The 18261-nt window shown below is 43.1% G+C and overlaps 1 protein-coding gene across 5 annotated transcripts in view; it reads left to right on the top strand.

Moving 5' to 3' along the window:
- Positions 1-18261, top strand: part of EDAR (ectodysplasin A receptor) — a 74570-nt gene that overhangs the window by 9694 nt on the left and 46615 nt on the right. Inside the window, exon 2 of one of the 5 annotated variants that reach the window (XM_026097009.2) lies at positions 4865-4966. The exons of the other annotated variants lie outside the window; for them this stretch is intronic. The gene's annotated coding sequence lies outside the window, so the exon portion shown is untranslated. The remainder of the gene's footprint in view (positions 1-4864; positions 4967-18261) is intronic. 5 annotated transcript variants of the gene reach the window in all.

Below are 18261 nucleotides of genomic sequence, written 5' to 3'. Positions count from 1 at the left end.
ATCACAATACCCTACCTTTCCCCGAGGCTGACTAGCCAGGGCTTTCCCATAGGAGGGAGTTGTGCTGAGGATACCGCAGGATTAGCAATTTCATGTAGAGCTGCTGGCAATGACTAAGCTGGTAACACTGAGCGAATCAAAGTTCTAGACATGAGTCAGGTTTTGAACTTGTGGTTTGTAATGGTGAAGAAGTCTGTGTAAAGCATCACTGTGTGAGTTTGTGACTGAAAGTCCTGAGCTTATACCTGGTAGACCTACTGTCTTCTTTGAAAGTTAACCTTTGCTTTCACCAAAATGTTGTAGACTAGCTCAATTTCATGCATTGCTCACTTGCAGTATAGTCCGGGTGTGTGTCTGGTTTAGGTTATTTTAATACCTTTTCAAAGTACTCTGGGTTATTAATTCAGTAAGTCCTTCCTAATTATACAAGCATCCCTGAAGTGGCAAAGTTATTGCTTAAAAAACAGCATATGTGACAAAAAACAAGAAGAAAAGTGCTGGAGTGATATATATGTGTACCACATAAAATAGGTATCTTTTTGTATATGTGCCTGGCTATTTCTTCTGGAATTTTAAAACACAGAAGCAAAGAAAATGTGAAAGGGAAATGTTTGGATTTGTTTTACTCCTTTAGAACTTTCTGTTCATCTCTTTTAAAATAAGTTTGTTGGAATGTCTTAAGTAGAAAGACTTGAGATGCTCCCTGGTTCCTGACATCATGGACATTTTCTCCATTTCTTTTAACAAACTGCTGAAGCTGTGCTTCTATTTGCCATTGCTATGGCAAAATTGCCAAGGCTATGTCTGAATTGGACAAAAAAAAATGGTACAATTGCTGCATAGGCTACAAAACCCATATTAGCTTAGCCAACATGAATGAAAAAGAAAGATGCCTGCAAAGCCGAGTGCAAAGGTAGTACTAGCAGTCCAGTTTCTCCAGGAATACACACAGAAGCAAAGCTGCTATCTGTGGTATTTTACCTATCGTTACTGACGTTAGCTAGATAATTTAGCAAATGTAACATTCAGACCTTTTTTAGCTGCATAGGCATGTCCATTTTTGCAGAACGGATGAAAGTTCATAAACAGTTGTCTTTAACTTGACAATGTTTTTCATCTAAAGTTTTCACCCTTTTTCATACATACAGATGAAACACTTCTCCTTAATCACAGAAGAGCAATTAGAGATGGGTGTGTGTAAAGTGTGTAGAATAACAGGCACTCTCTGAACCTTTGATTCGGGAGCACTCTGAGGTGAGAAGCAGATGCTTGCTTTTAGATCATCCAGACTTAACTCCTCAGAGGAACGTGGGTGTCTAGCAGAGCTGCCACTCTGCAAGCTGAAGTCTAAAATTTAGATCCCTAGAAACCTTGCTCACCTGCCCCTTCACCCCAGAAGTACCTACATTCCTTAACACCCACATTTCCATCACTGAGTTCCTTGCGTGCCTAAACGTGTGCTTCCGGACATGCTTTACCTGGTCTGGGCTGTGCTGAATGAATAGATCTGCACTTCACATGTAAGTTCTGCTATTGATAATGGCCACACTTTTAGCCAGTGATTAGGGAATTCAGGTTGGATTGTGGGAGGTCTGGACTCAATTTGCTCCTCTGCTTGAAGAGACTTTTAACTATTTCTCCCACACTAGTGCCTCCAACCCAAATTTTGTGTGTTCTTGGACAGGTGTCTTTACATCCCTCTTTTTTTTAATTGTTACATGTTCCTAGGCATAAATGACTATTTGAAGAGCAACAGAAAAATAATGCTGTTGCTGGCTGGTTAGGGAGCTCGGCAGGGTCTATGGAGATACAGGCACTGGGGAATGCTCAATATAACATATTTAAATGTTCATTAGAGGAAGAACTGGAGCCCAGTTTCCAAACTCTGTCCTAGGTCATGCCCCAGTTGCTAGCTTTGGGAGTCATCTGAGCAAGAAGGAAAAAAACTTCTCATGCAAAGCAGAACAGCTTTGACAGGAAGGAGCTGGATATCCTTTTCAGGCAGCTTCATTGCCCAGCCTGTGACTCAAGGCAGGCAGCTCTCCGCGAAGCCCACATAGCTTCCCTGCAGTCTCTGCAGGCAAAGATCTTGAAAAGAAGGCTGAGAGAGCAAAGAAAGATGGATGCTTTCTGCACACAGGCAGAGGGAGGGATTTGACCTCTCATAGCCTCATGGATTACAGGATTTTTAAGTGAAAAGATATGGAGCAGCATGAGCACTGTGTTTTGTGAAAGAGACCTGGCATGGAGGAAGGAATCCATAGGCTGGATCTTGGGGCATCCCCCTGGACAACTGGACTGCAAAGCTTTGTCCCCAGACGTTTCCGACATGTGCTCTATGGTCTCACTGGGGTCATGGCACATGTGTTGGCTTTGGAGGGCCTCCATATGGAGGTGACTTGTGTTCCCTAGGCTTCTCCTGTGCCAAGGTGGCTGCCTCCTTGCGTGGCTTCCATAGGGTACCAAGTCCACCACGGCTCTGTTCCCGCTGGGAATAGGGTCCCCAGCTCCACTCCCCACCAAAGCAGGGAGGTTTCTTAGAGAAAATGTGCTAGAGATCAGCCCAGGCTACTTTAAATTAGGGAGGGTTAAAGACAAGTAGCTCCAAGAGCACCGGGATGAGTGAAGGTTGCTTCCCCTGTGTCTAATGGCCAAACACCAACTCTACTTGAAGCTCTTCCCATGGCCAGGACATTTGCAAAGACCTTCTTGCTGTGCGCATTTGCTGGTGTCTCACAGGGGAGCTCATAGGGCAGCCTGCTCCTGAGCGAGAGCCCTCCAGGCACCCGAACCTGTCTGGTTGTGTCACAAAACCTGCTGGGATGAGGTTTCTCCCTGTGCCTTCAAGGTAAAGTCAGCCAGTGGGCGCAGGACTCCTGGGGGAGATTGGGAGGGGGTGCCCAGGGAAGCAGAAGTGAGAAAGGTGACACTGTGACCACACAAACCTCATTTGCTTTGGAATCCAGTCAAAGCTGGAGAAAAACACACCTGGTAAAAAAAAAAAGCCCTCCCACAAATATCCAATAACCCCATGGTTTTGTTAGTCTCTTAAGAGACAGGAGTTCCAAGTTCAACTCCCTGCTCCAAATTAAACAGAGAGAGTATGTGATGTTGTCCCAGTTTACTCTAAATATGTCTTACTACTCCATTAATAAATTGATATGTGGAAACCCTATATTCCTCTGAAATGTGCTAACCATATTCTGTAGGCAAGTCTTTAGCTCTTACTAAGAAGAGCTGCAATTCTTTTTAATCTATTCAAGAACAGTTGTTCACAGTGCAAGTAGAGAGCACAGCTGAGTTTTAGGAGCAAGATGTTTCAGAGGCAAACTTCAGTGAAGGAGTAATAGGTGCATGAAAGCAGTAGTCTTAGGTTTTCATTTCCAGGTTTTGTATGGCTTTGAAGTAGAAATAGACCATAGGAAATACAATATTTTCTGAGCTCTGAAGGTAAACTTCAAAAAAACACTTCCACTGTAGACTATTTGGCTTTTATTTAGGAGACTTTGCTAACTGTGCTAATACACTTTTCTCTTAATAGACTCACTGATTTCAGATGTTGATGCTGCTTTGTGACTGGGGGCAGAAAAATTTATTCTTAACATTTTGAAGACTAACGTCATTCCCTATTGGAGAAGTTTGTTTTATTAGGCACATAAATTAGGGAGATCCATTTTGTAGCTCTGTATCCAGCTTTTGCTTCTTCCTACATGGAGAATAAATGTGCAGGGGACAAACAGGTCCTCAGGGATTCAGGTGAGCTTTATATATGAAGCAGTCCGAGCCAGGAAAACATACAGAACTGACTGCAGGCAAACAGGCAAACTTAGCCATTGTTTCTTTAAAGCCTTAAACTTACCCCACAATAAGATGCCAAGAGATGGGGCAATATTACAGCATGGGTTTTCTTTTATTGATTTCTATACCCAACATGTCATTACATGACAACAAACATGAAACGATTTTGACTGACATGTAATCTATGTGGTTTTGGTCACTTTCCATTACTTGTCAATAGTGAAGAAAAAAAGCAACGAACGCAGCTTATTAGCAATGAGCAAAAATGCCAGCCTTTCCTTTGCACACTGGTGGGTCCAGCTTTGACGTGATTAAATATATCATAAAAATAACTCGTTGTCAATACCATCATTCATCATGAAAGGATAAGCTCTCTGTAAAGTATGGCTTTAATTAACCGTCACTTGCTGTCAAAGCTGAGATGCAGTATACACATTTGACACTTCGGAGCATCATGAGCTTATGTAGATGTCTTAGAAGGCACAGACAAGACAGCCAAGATTTAAGCTGAAAGCAACCTGGGCCACATGTGAATACAAGCACTTCCAATCTATCAAAAGCTTCACCCTTTAAACAAGTTTCCTACTTGCATCCTTTTTTTGAGGAGAATTAGCTTTTGCTTTTCACCCTTTAAAGCGTATCACTAAAACCTGCCCCCAGGTCCCTGCACAGTGTTACATTTTAGACAAGCTATAAAAGAAATGTAGTTCCTGAGTTGCTGTTGTGCACTTAATAGTTGCATCTTCCAGAAGTGTTATTTCCATTACCCTTTATTTACTTCAAGCAAATAGTCACAGGAATAAATCATTTGCTATCATATGATTTTGCTATAGAATACAGTACTAAGTTACAAGCGTGATTTTTCCGCCACTTACATAGGACAGTGCATTTAATCAGGCTAAGCCATCTTCTAAGGGCTATGCTCGAAGGCTTCAGATGGCCAGGTAGACAGGGCAGACTTGTCTTACACTCTCGAAGGGGAAATGATGGGACAGGAGGCAGGAAGGTGCTATTCTCATGACCCTCACAAGTCATAAACATGAGTTTTTACATTTCTTGTTTCAAGATGACCTTCATGTGCAGTGGCCAGTGATGCATGGTGGCACATTACCCAGGGAGCAATGGGCTCTGAGCAGGTGTAGATGAGTTGCCTGGGATTTCCCTCCAGGTAGGATTATTTTGATGCAGAGGCAGCATGAGCTCCGTGCATCTTTTCCACCTTCAGTTTATGGGGGGTTAGAAGGCTACTGAGAACGGCTGCACAAAGGGAGCAAATAGAGCACCTGATCAGGATTTGCAGTCTGTGTGAGTGAAGGAGAAGTCATTCAAATCCCACTTGCGTTCCTAGGATTTATGAAGAGCAGCAGGCATGTGAGCATGCATACTGGTTGCAAAATCACCAAGTGCAGGCAGGGGGAAGGGGTACATCCCCTTTCCATTGGTGCACTGCTCCTTTTCACAGCAGAATGGGCCAGGCAACTAGAGCAGGGTGAGAAAAGGCGGCAAAAGGGATAGTGCAGAATTAACGATAAGAAGTTGCAGGTATGGCAAAGTGCATATGTTAAAAAAGAAGCTGAATTAATATAAAGACAAAGGAATGAATGGGGACAAAAACAGCAGATGTTTGATGGAACCAGAGGAAGGTGGCTTTTCTCTGGAGGGCTGAAGAAGGAAGTGCCAGGGAATTCCAGGGTTTTTGCTGCCTAATTTATATCTGATGCCCTAATTAGGCTAAGAGGCCCTGATTGTGCCTGCAACTGTTTCTTGAAAATTGCAAATGAGCTATTTTTAACAGACACTCAGCAATAGAGTGACTGCCTAGAGCCATGTATTTCTGTTTTCCTCTCTTGCAGCGCTCTGTGAGATAAGGCAAGGTGAACTTGCTTTACTTACACCTCTTTTTTTGTAAAGCTGTGTTCCTTTTGTTGCATTTGACTTTGGGTTCAAGCAGCATTCCGTAATTCGCTGTCATGAGCTGAAATGTCAGAATGAAATACTGAATGCTATTTCCTTAGATGCTTGGTGTCAGAAATTATGGAGGCTTCAGGCTAAGTGTCCACAACGGATTCCTGTGATTGCTGCACTGGAGCCATGCTCCATTTTTCAATACATTGGTCATGGGTTGATGAAACTGATTTCTCTGAAAACCTCCTGCTGGCACCAGATAGAAGACATTACCCCTCAAGGAAAAAAAAAACAGAAGAAAAAATGTATAAATAGTAAATCTTTCAAGTGTGAAAATAGAACGGGATGCCTGTGGCCAAGCTGAGACCGATGCTGTAGCTTCACAGGCAGTTATGTCAGTTCAGTTCACATAGACTGTGGATGCTTCTCCTACTATCCTAGTGGCATTTATGTTTAGCATGTTGTACAGTCTCCCTTTCTGCCCTCCCTTTTGCCCTATTTTAAATCTGCTGTGCACTTAACTTGCTTTTTTCAGATCTGTAATAGCATGATGCCTATGTGCTAGCTGGGACACGCAAGTACCTGTAGTCCTAGAAATGCTCATCATTTGCATTCTTAATAAAACTTAATTTAACATCCTAAGTTTAGAACACATTTTGCAACTGAAATGGATTAAAGCAACCATTTTCTCCCAGATCTCAATATCCCAGCCATTCCTGTGAGCCTAGAAATTTTGGAAGAAGCCCCTTAAAGGCCTTAGTCTAAGCTGCTTCAGCAAGGAGAATCAGAAAACCAAATCTAGAGCTTTCTATTGGGTCCAATCCAGAACATGCTGATGGGCCCTCCTCATATATACAGTCAATGTGTGATGCTGGAACAGCTTTTCAGGGTCTTTAGTTTTGTTGTTAACCCCATATTGCTTTCTGATGGCAGGATCAAAGATAAGCATTAGGAGATTTTTTGAAAAGGACAAGATTTTCTGATTTTCAGTTTTGTATTAGCCACAGAGTCTCCTATACTGTCATCTTTCTGCTGTTTTTTCTCTATCAGTGTTACTTCAGAATAGCTCCTTACTCACAGATATTTTCAAGGGCCAAGAATTTATGCAGCGTTATTCCAAACAACGTGGTATTTCTCCAGCCTAGAAACTGCAGCATAACTGGTTCTGTAGCACAGACGGCTTCCTAACGCCCCGACTTTTACGGGGCCTTTGAGCAGCACTACGAAATGGACAACAAATATATCTGCAAATTGCCGGGTGTTCTTCTCTCGGTATGATAGACATTTTCTGCCCGTGTCACTTCAAAGCTTTCGGTAATTAGTGCAACACCTGCTAACGCTGGAGTTTCAACAGCCTGAGCTCCGGGACATTTTGTTGTGTTTCTGTACGTCCTGACGCCGTCCTGAGCTGCCTTTGCTTTCCCTTCCATCTTCTGCTTTGCGTGTCTTAGTACTTGGTGACTTTGCCTCCCATCAGGTGGGTTCAGTGAAAATTATATCCTTGCTACCAAGGGTTTTCCTCAGAGCAGAGAGGAGTTTAAGGGGTTGGATGAAAGGGTCGCGCAGCACGTCTAGCCACAGCTTTCTTAAGGAGAGGACAGGAAGGCCTCAAATATGGGAACTGGGCTTGTCTCGCCAACCGTAAGGACGGCATGAGCTGTCAAATCAGCATCGAGTGCAAATCGCCTTTGCAGCATTTGTAAGTGGCCGGCGCACCGCTGCCTCCTTGGAAGGGGTCCCTGCCGGCCGGGGACCGCTGTGCCAAAACACAGCTGCTGGCTCCAGCAGCCCAACCCATGCCGTGCTGATGCCCGGCGCTGCAGGCTGCTCACTGGAGCTGGCGCCTTCCCCGTGGGCACCCCCACGCGCACCGCCCTGCCAGCCCTATTTTTTCCCTCCACCTACTACCCCCACGAAGGGTTTGATTTTTTTCCACCTCAAAGCAATAGCGATTCCTGGTGCATTTCTCTTAGCTTATGTGGTCGTTACGGGGCGAAGTACCTGCAGCAGCCAGGCTGCGGCTCACTTGAAAACAGGCGAGTCTCAACAACGAGCTTAAAGGAGGGTGTCAGGCATAAATCTTGTCTTCAAACAAGCAGGGCGCATTCCAGACTTCAGAGACACTGCTTTGTGCGGATAGGTTTTTCTTTTTGTTTTTTTATGCCTCCTCTTCTTTTTTTTTAATGCCTCCTCTTTCTTTCTCTCGGACCTGGAAGAGGATGAAAGTGTTGGGGTGTGTGCGTTCGTTTAGGCTGATAATGAGAGTGAGGCTCACGGGCACGGTAATTTGGCAGCCTCTGCACTTCCTCTAACAGTTTTTAAAAAATCATCCAAGGGCTGCTTAAAGACAAACATTTTTTTGTTTAACTACTGGTGGCTCATTTTCTGAACAACCGTGCAATTAATCTTATTTGTATTAAAGAGACAGGCTGATTTTTGTAAGCTTTTCTGAGCTATAATTAATGAAGATCAAAAATGTTACAAAAACATAATATTATCTTTTCATAGGTGTGACTATGCAACATCTGCAGCAACTAGAGAAGTAAGAGAAAAAGGCACTGGTGTTTCTTTTTTTCCATCAAAGTATCTTTGTTAAGCCTCTTTCCTGCACGGTGCTCTTTAGTGCTCTAGTTGTGAAAATAATTTTTGGTAGGGATGGTAATCAGTGCTAAAAATATAGGTGTTCCGTTGCACTGATAGAGAAACACTTGTTTAAAAGTGTCCTTTATGGAGGACTGAGCCCACGAACTTAACTGCAGACTGCCTATATTGCACACCTTGAAGGACTGAACCCGAACAAGAGTGTTTAGTCTTGCACAGAATTTTTGAGGCAAATGCATGAGTATATTGAAACTTCAAAAGCATCACAGCAATTTCATGATTTTGCATGTAAAAAATCCTGTATGTCTTTACCGTTGGGAATTCTGCAGCACAGATTATCTTTTAACTGTGCTAATAAAATAATTAGATTGGAATAGCTAATAGCTTATTTAGCTCTATGTGATTAAATAAAGAACAACCCTGGAATGTATCACTTGAAGACATATGACAAGAAAGGTGCATAGTTTTGCCTCAGCATTAGCTGCCTTCTGCTCCACCAACTTTTCAGCTATTCCAGCAAAAGGAAAATTTGGTTTTCAGTGGCTTAAAATCAAAACACAGTTGGCTCCAAGCGTGTCACTCAGGTTCACAAAAAACTTGCACACTTTGCACTTGTGTACAAACAATGGGAGCATTACTTCATTATGCTGAGGATCACTCATTTGATATGCACGTTATTTTGATAATGGTTTGCAAAGAGACACTGCCCCTATAGCATTCCTATTAGTATCAGAACTGTTCTGGCATTGCTAAGGCAAAATCAGCTTTGTGATCCTTGTGATTTAGGGTAAATCTGATCTTTGTTTGAGGAGCAAACTGTCCTGCTATGATCCAAAAAACAACAGGGACACCATCTGATATGTATTTGTCCATGTTAAGAATGAAAGAGGAATTAATCTTCTGACACCCTCTTTTTTTTGTGGGATCTAAATTATCACCTGGGAGGTGACATACAAAGAAGAAGTTACAGCTGGGGACATCCACTGCACCATATCTGCATCCAGAGGGAGCTCCTAGAAAAGTCTGTGCTACCTGATGCAGAGTTCCTGTGTCTCTGGTAACAATGAACTCTGCTTCTAGAAACTTGGAGGCAAAAGTGGACAAGGGGAGCAGGGCAGTATGGTTTCTCATGAGAAACCTGCTGCTGCCCCCCAGCAGCCTGCTCCCTTCCTTCCTGGGGACAGAGCGGTCTGGTGCCTTTGTAGCTTGGATTTCCTGCACTGAACCCATGCTTGGTGTCTGAAGACAGATACATCGGGCTTGGAGAAATGTTTGCAAAATCGAGTCATGGAAATCTGCACGTGCTGATTACATCACATTTATTTCTGTTTACTTCATGACTCATAACTTTCCTAAGTATCTGAAAAAAAAAATTCCAACAATTTAGTGTATTTAAATTAACGTCTTCTGTCATACACAAGAGACATCTGGTCTCTAAAGCTCCCCTCTCATCCTTCTCAAAGTCAAAAAACAATAGGTTGTTTGGTCATTATGGGAAGAAATAGGATTTTAGAATTCTAATACGTGAGTGTTTCCCTCAGACTAGGACCAGCGGTTTGAGCGAGAACATTTTGTTTTGCATGGAGACAAGCTGTAATAGGATGACATCAACAGAGAGCTTGGGGGCTTGGGGAGAATTAATAGCATCACATTATCTAAGTCCTAATAAAAACAGGCAAAACAAATGTCAACAGCTTCCCCACGTCTTCTTAATTGCAAGACTGTTCTATGCAAAGAATATGCACTTTCTGCAGTCGGACCCATATGTTAAGTGACTTCCAGGAGATGAGAGGCTGTAAGAACTGTTTTTGTGTTTTTAACTTCAGCAAACACCTCCCACAGCCCCCCAAGTTAGTCACCTTCCCAAACACTCTTTCATGTCTGTATCTTTCAGACTGTGAGATCTTTGAGGAAGAGACAGTCTTTATTTACGTACTGTACCACTAACACTAAGCTGAAATGATTACCTATGCTGTAAGTAGTTGCCGGTGTGGTTTAAGATAGTGTAAAGGGTGTTATGTCTAACTGTTATGGAAAGAGGGGAAAAATGGATGGACATGCTGTAGTTTTACTTCAGAATGATAAACGATAAAAATATAAGTCTAAGTTTGCAGTTAAGGAACCCCAAATATAGCATTACCCGGTGCCTAGTTTAAGTCACCCATGCAATTTTGGTTTTGCTCTTAGCCAGCTTTCTGCCCTATGCAACTTGCATGTTAACGGCAGCCAGCTTCACAAAAGAAAAGTTTTGATAGGTAAGTTTTCAGAAAGATTCAAAGAGGTCTGAGAAGCTACGGTCACCATGCTCACATTTAACAGACTCCGTTTGCCCAGGGAGCCAAGGCCATTCCAAGAGCAAGGCTTTTTCGTGTTTGCCTTTTCACCTACAGCCTGTCCCCCTTTATCCTACAGAACTACTATCTGAGGCCCCAGATTTTTTACCCTGCTCTTAAAATGCAAGCCTGCTCGAAAGTGGCAGAGATTCACCTTTGTAGGATTTTATTTGTTATACCATATAATCCCTACACATATGTTCAGTTTATAGGTAAAAACACAGCTACCTTGACTCTGTACCACTTTATTATTTTTCCCTTGTGCCCTATAAAAGTATAAAGTGGATAAGTCAGAAAAGAGTATTTTTGGTCTCTGTTCCCATAGGAATAAATATTTATAGGGGTACCAGCCACTGGAAGTTTATATCTGTTTTCCTGCACTGACATCCATCATAACTTGAAATCAGAAAACCACTCTGCTATTACATGATCTTAAGGATGAGATCTTTCAGTGTTGCTTTTTTCAATCAATTTGCAAGCCTCCCTTTTGCCAATGATTTTACATGAGTAAACAACCCTTCTGAAGGGTATTAATTTGCCCGCAAACACGTGGTTAGTGCCATTTGAGCTGTGCTAAGCGAGATGTCCACATGGGGCCGGCAGGTCTGACACAGGACCCTCAGGAGGCCTGCAGCCTTTTGGAGCGTCATCCTGAGGTCAGGCAGGCATCTCAGATGGCCCTGGGCACCTGTGTGTGGGCAGCTGCATTGAGCCCTCAATGTCCAGCAACGATAGGGATTGCCCAGCTGTGAGCTAACAGCTCCAGAAAGCTCCTGATCAGCATCCCGGGTCAGCAGATGGCTTCTTTTTCTCCTAAGACATCACACATTTCTGGCTGTCTTTCTTCTTGCTTCTTGTGATGGTTCCCAGCTCTCCAAATCACCCCCACTTTTATGCTTGCTACTCCATATAGTGGATTCCTAACTTGAATATAAGCATGAGCACTTTACAGCATCCATCTGAGTAGTATTTCAGATTTAGGTAGATACTGTAATACCTCCAATACAAACAGATTTTTAACTCTCAAGAAACTCTTAAGAAAATCGTGGTGAGAACAAAACCTCAAGAAATTACGAAGAGACAAGATCAAGGCAGATTTCTTTGAGTTCTAGCTCCACAGACATTAAACATCCAAAAAGTGAGATCACTCCATTTTTAATTTTTTCATTATTCTTATACATTTCCTATGCCTTTTGCAACTTACCCTCACCTTTCCAAAGAAGCCTGGAACAAATAATATGAGATTTACTTGGACATGTACTACTACTACGAGATAAAGAAATTACACTTAACTGGTAATGCAACTATTTTTCAGGCCTGACTTGTTGTAGTGATTAGGAATTTAATTTAAAATTTTGTCTAAACCTACAGTTCAGTCTGAGCAGGGAGAGGAAGATCACTGGGAATTTTTGAAAGGGGCTTCTTCCCTCAGTCAGTACTTGCTTCTTTCTGTAGCCATTTCCTTGTTAGATATGTGGGAAAGAGAAGTTGAAGTATATCTGCATCTGTGACAGGTCAAAGATTTGTCTTTTACCATGCTAATAGGCTGCTTAGCATCATCATGTAGCATTGTGAGGAATAATCACATTTAAAAGTGTGGCAGAAAATTACACCTTCTGCTTGCCTTCATGCCCTTGACCCCAAATTTCCCGTTCCTTATAGCAACTGTCTCTGTTTTTGTTACATGAAGTCTGAGAATAGCAAATTTGAGTGTGTGTTTTCATTGATCTCGGCTAATAAAGTGTTTGTAAAAAAAAATGTTTATTTTTAGTACCTTGTACTTTAAGCTAGAGGGTATGATACAAAGTCTATCTTGAAAAGATATTCCTGATATCCTGAACCTTGGAGAGCCTCTGTTCTTGATAACTGCCATCAGAAGTTAAAGCTAAGCTGTCATGTTAAGGATTGTGTGTCTTTTCTAAATGTAAGTTTAGGGTGGCTGGTAGCTCAGAGGAAGCTGTACAAGGGCTGAAGTCTGGCATGTTTGAGGACCATCTATGTATAGGTCGCAGTGCCCTAAGTGTGTGTATCCGCCAGCACAGAGAATCCTCCAGGCTGCTTTCATGGGAGAGTTTGCGTTAATGTTAATAAAGATTACACATGGAACAGGGAAATCTTTTCAGCCGGTAATTTATTCACACACACAAACCCTGCAAACACTGTTTCCAAGCAACCGAAAACAATTAATAAACTCTATTCTAATTTGGAAAATGGTTTTAGATGATAAAACCAGGAAGATACTTTGGAAAATATGAACTGATTCAAATGTAGGGTTTTCTAAGTGAAACAGTTTGCTATATACGTTATTTTACCAGAAAAAAAAAGCTAATTTATTTTAAGGGAAGTCAAAATCTTACCCAAAACCATGGGGAAACACCTTTAGTTAGCTCTTCTCTGAGTGTCCCGTTTTACCCCTTCTGAAGTCAGTTTTCAGTCTGACCAGCAGAGCTGCCCAGATCGGAGTGCCAGACCTGGAACAGTGCTAGTGAGCGATCCCAGTCTGCAAAGCAGCTGTGCCCAGTACAAAGGCTGAGGAAACTTTTCCCATGCCTGAAAGAAGGGCTTCATCTTTCCTAAATGGAAAGCTACTTTCTTTTCTCCCTAGAAAACACTGTGGCGTTGGGAGCCTTCAAGCTTCCCATGTCCCTGTCCTAAGAGTGAGGATGAGAAGTTTTTCTCTGCAAAATGGCAAGAGCTAAGGGGGCCCTGACCGCCCCAGGCAGCCAAGCACCATGCCCTGCGGGTGAGGGCGGCTGCTGCGGGTTCATCAGAAAAAGCCCCCCTGGCAGAGCAATTGGTGGCAGCAGTGCTCAGTGGTAAGAAATGGCAAAAGCAGCTCAAATCACACCACAGTAGCTTAAGGACTTCGACTGTAGAAATTCTGTGGTTCACACGCAGTATTACACACTTGAAAATGGCAAGATGTTAGAGTGGGTATCTCCGTAAAAGAGCTCTCCAAGCTATCACGGAGGGGTTTCAGACCTCCTGTGCTGTTCAGGTCTAGCAGGAGGGGGAGAACCGCCAAATATGCTTTACATGCTCACTGGCACGTTTGGGACACTGTGCTCCAGGGAGAACAGGGGGTTCCTCAAGGTTATTGCTCAATGCCATAATGGTTGGCTAATTACAGGTCTTGTAGTGAAAGAAGCAGCCCTACAGAGATCTTTAGCTCCTAGAATTTAAGTAGAGGTGTTATTTCTGGGATATTATTCCCACAGGCCAAAGTACAATTACAGTGGTGTTTTATGTTTGCTCACAACAAGTTAAATGAGCAAAGTGTTCTGTTTTAAATTAAGCTGCTTATCAAGAACTCGCTTAGATACCATGCTTAATCTTCTGTTTTCTCCTTGTAAAGCCGTCAATATCTGGGAGAGTCTCAGGCTTGAATCTTTGCACGGCACACAGTAAAGGGCCTGAGCAGGAGGCAGAATAGCCTGGCAGGCTCCATGGCATGAGCTTGAGCAGCAGCTTTGAAATCACTGGAGAACCTGATCCTGTATACCAAACAAACAGACAAACAAGCCCTGTGCTAGCCAGCGCTCCCGCCCTTCAAAACAGCCGAGGGAAACCAGTGCCGTGCCCTCTGCGTATAGGAGATGAAGGTTTTGACATGATTCGTGGTTCTCCTTTGTTACTAAGCAGAGCCCAGAAATACAAAGTTAGCTACCTCTAGCCACTCTAAGTTAAGGTAGGGCAATATAGCTCTTTGTATACGTCCTAATAATGGCCAGTGAAAAGTTTTCTATGGCTTTCCATAATTGATCTCTCCCCAAAAGGTAAACCATATGAGAAAAAAGATTGGGAAAAATCAGTTCTCAGATTTTCAAGTAAGTGAGAAGCCCTTTTGCCCTCTCTAAAGTATCACTTACTTGAGCAAAGCAATAGAAAGATGGATGAAGTTTGAAAGCTTAGAGTTGGCGTGGAAACAGTCCTCACTGGGAACTGCACGCTTCTTGACTTGAAAATAAAAACAGGATAAGTATCATAGGGTTAGGAGCATTTGCAAGTAGTGCCTCAGGAATATATAGCAGGAGACACAAAGAATTAGCCCATTGGAATTGAGGACTCTGCTTTTACTTGTTTACTGAAGCAGCTGCCTGGGATATTTTCAAAGCTAGGATACTAGTTAGCAGGTCCCTTGAGTTTATTCAGGATGTCATTCAAGTGCAGAAAGCCAAAGTTTCTATGTGTCCGGCCCATCATGCAGTACTATTGAAAAATAGCACGCAGTCAGATGGTGAGAGACCATAAAAAAGAGGGAAGGCAATACATAGGGTTGTATTTTCAGTCATCTTCTTCATATAGTAAACCAAAACATATGAAAATTTTTTACCAAAGGATATATCAACTATACATAAAAATAGGTTTGCTCATACCAGGATGCCACTGACTTTGTGATATAGGATAGAAAACACAGCACTACACTCAGCAATACTTTCCAGCAGCTTGGAGCACGTGAACTAAGAGGTAATGTTTTAGATTTTATGGGAAAATATCAATTGCTGAAATGTAGTTACAAAAACACTCCTTGGTTGTGAAACACAGAGGTTCAGGTATTTAATCCAGAAAGATCAGTGAGACTTTGACTAGGTGGTCACATTGAAGTGACTGAGGCATTGCTTTGCAGTCCTGTGCCCCCACAAATGCTAGTTTGCTAACATCCCCTTTCCTAAGCACCAAGGATCCTTCCACCACCACAGTTTAATAGGATGCTTGTTTAGCGATCTTAGATAGCACCATCAGCAGCTTGGTACTTCAAAGGTCTTGCTAAGAGGCTGGCTGGGTGCCAGCACCCTGAAGGGAGGGTGCCCGCACCACTTGGCATGGCAGCTGGGTTTTCTCACCATCTCGCGGTCAGACAGCAGGGCCAAGCCTGCCCCCTTTGCTAAGCTCAGGATCTCTCCTAACGCCATGCCTGCTGACCACATGCCACACATACGATTGCCTTTACAAATAAAATTATTTGTCTCTAAGATGTTCAGCAGCTTGGGGAATAACTCCATCTTTAGCAGAGAAAACCTGTTCCCTGGGATGCAAGCGTACAGGAAAAAAAAGCAAGAATGTGGGCACTTCAATTACCAAGTCAGGTAGACTATTGCAGGACTATCCCAAACCCCAGTTCTCTAAACACATTTAAAAGATGAAAGTGAATGACTCATGAGCAAAAGAGGGCTCTAGTCATAACCTAATACCCCAGGCCTGGAGCAGATCAGTATTTTTCTTAAAACCTGTTCGCTTTCTAAAGATTTCAATTTGTGTGACAGAATTCTAGATGTATTGCCCGAATGGTCTGTCAAATCTATCACAGTGTCAAGGAAATATGGTGCTCCCCTCCTCCCCGCTGAAATTCCTGGAATACCTGGTGCCAGCAGTTCAGCTGATAATGCAAAGAGGGATGAAAGCAGACAGCCTTGTCTAGAAGTGGTGACTTTTTAAATGGACTGTGACAGGCTCCCTTCGTCTTTCTGTAACATGTCATTTTGATGCAAGTAACAGACTACAAAGAAGCCCTTCGGTACAGCAAGACTTGCTACAGCTGTTTTCATCTTTTCACTAATTGTGAACCATTATTTAATTGCTAACGTGCTGGTGACTATCCCATTACTTGGAGTAATTGCACTAGGGTGTTGCATTTCAGGCTCTGAGATAGGACCCGGCTATGTTCAACAGAATTTTAAGGTTTCCACCCAGGCTGCTAAGTATGGGCTTGTGTTAGGGTAGGTCTGCAGTGCTTACAGTGGTATTGTTTTGATAGGCAAATTAAATGACTACTTTCTTTGAGCACAGGGAACACACACCATTTTTAGCTACGTGATCCTCTTGTATTAACTCTGTCAACTAGCATATTGAGTGTGCTCTTTGTGTGTCATGGCTCAAATCCAGATCCCATCAGGATCAGTGAGAAAGTCAGCGCTGACTCCCCCAGGATTTCACCTGCGCAGCTGTGCCTGCCTCCCCACCTCGGGGAGAGAGCAGGCTCCTCGCCGGATCGCCTGCTCTGCCTTTGAACCAGGGCTGTTCAGACGAATGGTGTCCTGAGAGTTTCAGCCCTCACATTTGACACCTCCTAGTTTAAGGACTGTGGTCTCAACCCCACTGTCCAAGTCGTTAAGGGAAACAGCACTGCAGTCCAGACCCAGGGACCTCAGCTGACCCTTGTCCACCCCGGGCGAAAGACGGATGCTGTCACACAGGCAACGTGGGATGACATGCAGAGACACGGCATGCCACTCAGTGCCGCCAGACAAACACTTTGCAGGCGATACGGAGATTTCAGAACCGTGATGCAATGGTAAATCTCTAAAGGATAGGGAAGAAACATCTACATAGTAAACAAGATTGAACTGATCGAGAGGCTGTTGCATTTAGGACAGGCAAATACCATGCAAGGTGAAACTAAAACCTACCGCATACACACTGTGCAGTAAGCACTGCTGAAGAAATGTATTCATGTGGCAATGTTGGCCTTCACACAGAGACTAAAGCGTGCCTTGCACTTTGCCTGTCCTGGCTTAGCCCCAATGTGTTTTAAAGCAGCCTGAGGGCTGCTTTATCTTATATCCAACTATGAGGGCTCCAGTGGACCGCTGAGGTGCACGGGCACGGTACGGTATAGGAATCATTACAGGTTGTCTAAGTTATTTGAATCTACAGCAAATTGTTAGACTGATCCGTAGCAAGATAACTAAAGTCTACTCTGCTGCTCAGGAGCTCACCCTTCTGAGACGGGTCCAAGGCTTTACAAAAATAAGCATGTTTACATAAGAGAGCAAATGTTTCCCATATTTGCTACTTCTAAACCACTCTACAGCCATCAGTCTAGCATGGGAACAATTCCTAGGCTTTTCAGCCCCTCGCTTTAAAGCATTCTTCTCCTATGCAACATGACAAACAAATTCTGTCAGAATACTTATCTGTTCAGCCCAAATTCGAGGCTCAGTTCTTGTGCTGTGAATAACGTCCCTTCTGTGCAAGACGGTTTAATGGATAACTTTCAGCAAAGTGGGGCTGCAAACAGGACCAGAAACTGTGCTGCACTGTGAGGTTGGCGTGCTGCAGCCGAGCTATGTGAGAGCAGTATCTGCTGTCTGCCTATGCCATACATAGCTTAGAAAAGTAGCATTAGTTGGTTCTGACTCTGTAAAGCGATGTCTAATATACCTATGTCTTTCCCAATGAGGGGAGACTCCTGTTTTCCAGCCGCAGCAAACACAGCCAGTGAATTACATATTCACACATCTAAGATGCTGTTACAGATATAAAAACACTGCTGATGCACAAGATTTGAGCGCAGGATATCAGCAGCAAATATGTAAAGCATGAGAGAGTTTTATTTTCTCCCTTCAGAATGCTTTCCTAACTTTACAGTGATGTAATTCTTAGGCCATTTTGGGCGGGGTGCACATTGGCTATTAAGTTAAGTTAGCAGACTCAGAGTGCTCTGACAGACAAGTGAGGTAGAGGTTTAATGCGCTTTACCTTCACGGTTTTAGCTCATTCCTCCACTCCAGATCTTCACCCAGATTACCCCTATGTTTACAAGCCTTCAGTGTTATTTTAGCTTCTTGCTTTGGATTCATCATAATCTGTGAAAATCTGAGTTGACATGATGACAAAGTTGTCA

This window comes from Dromaius novaehollandiae, chromosome 1 (assembly GCF_036370855.1).
Source record: "Dromaius novaehollandiae isolate bDroNov1 chromosome 1, bDroNov1.hap1, whole genome shotgun sequence".
Classification (NCBI taxonomy): domain Eukaryota; kingdom Metazoa; phylum Chordata; class Aves; order Casuariiformes; family Dromaiidae; genus Dromaius; species Dromaius novaehollandiae.
Note: the sequence above shows the minus strand (reverse complement) of the source record. Positions and strands in the feature narration are given on the sequence as shown.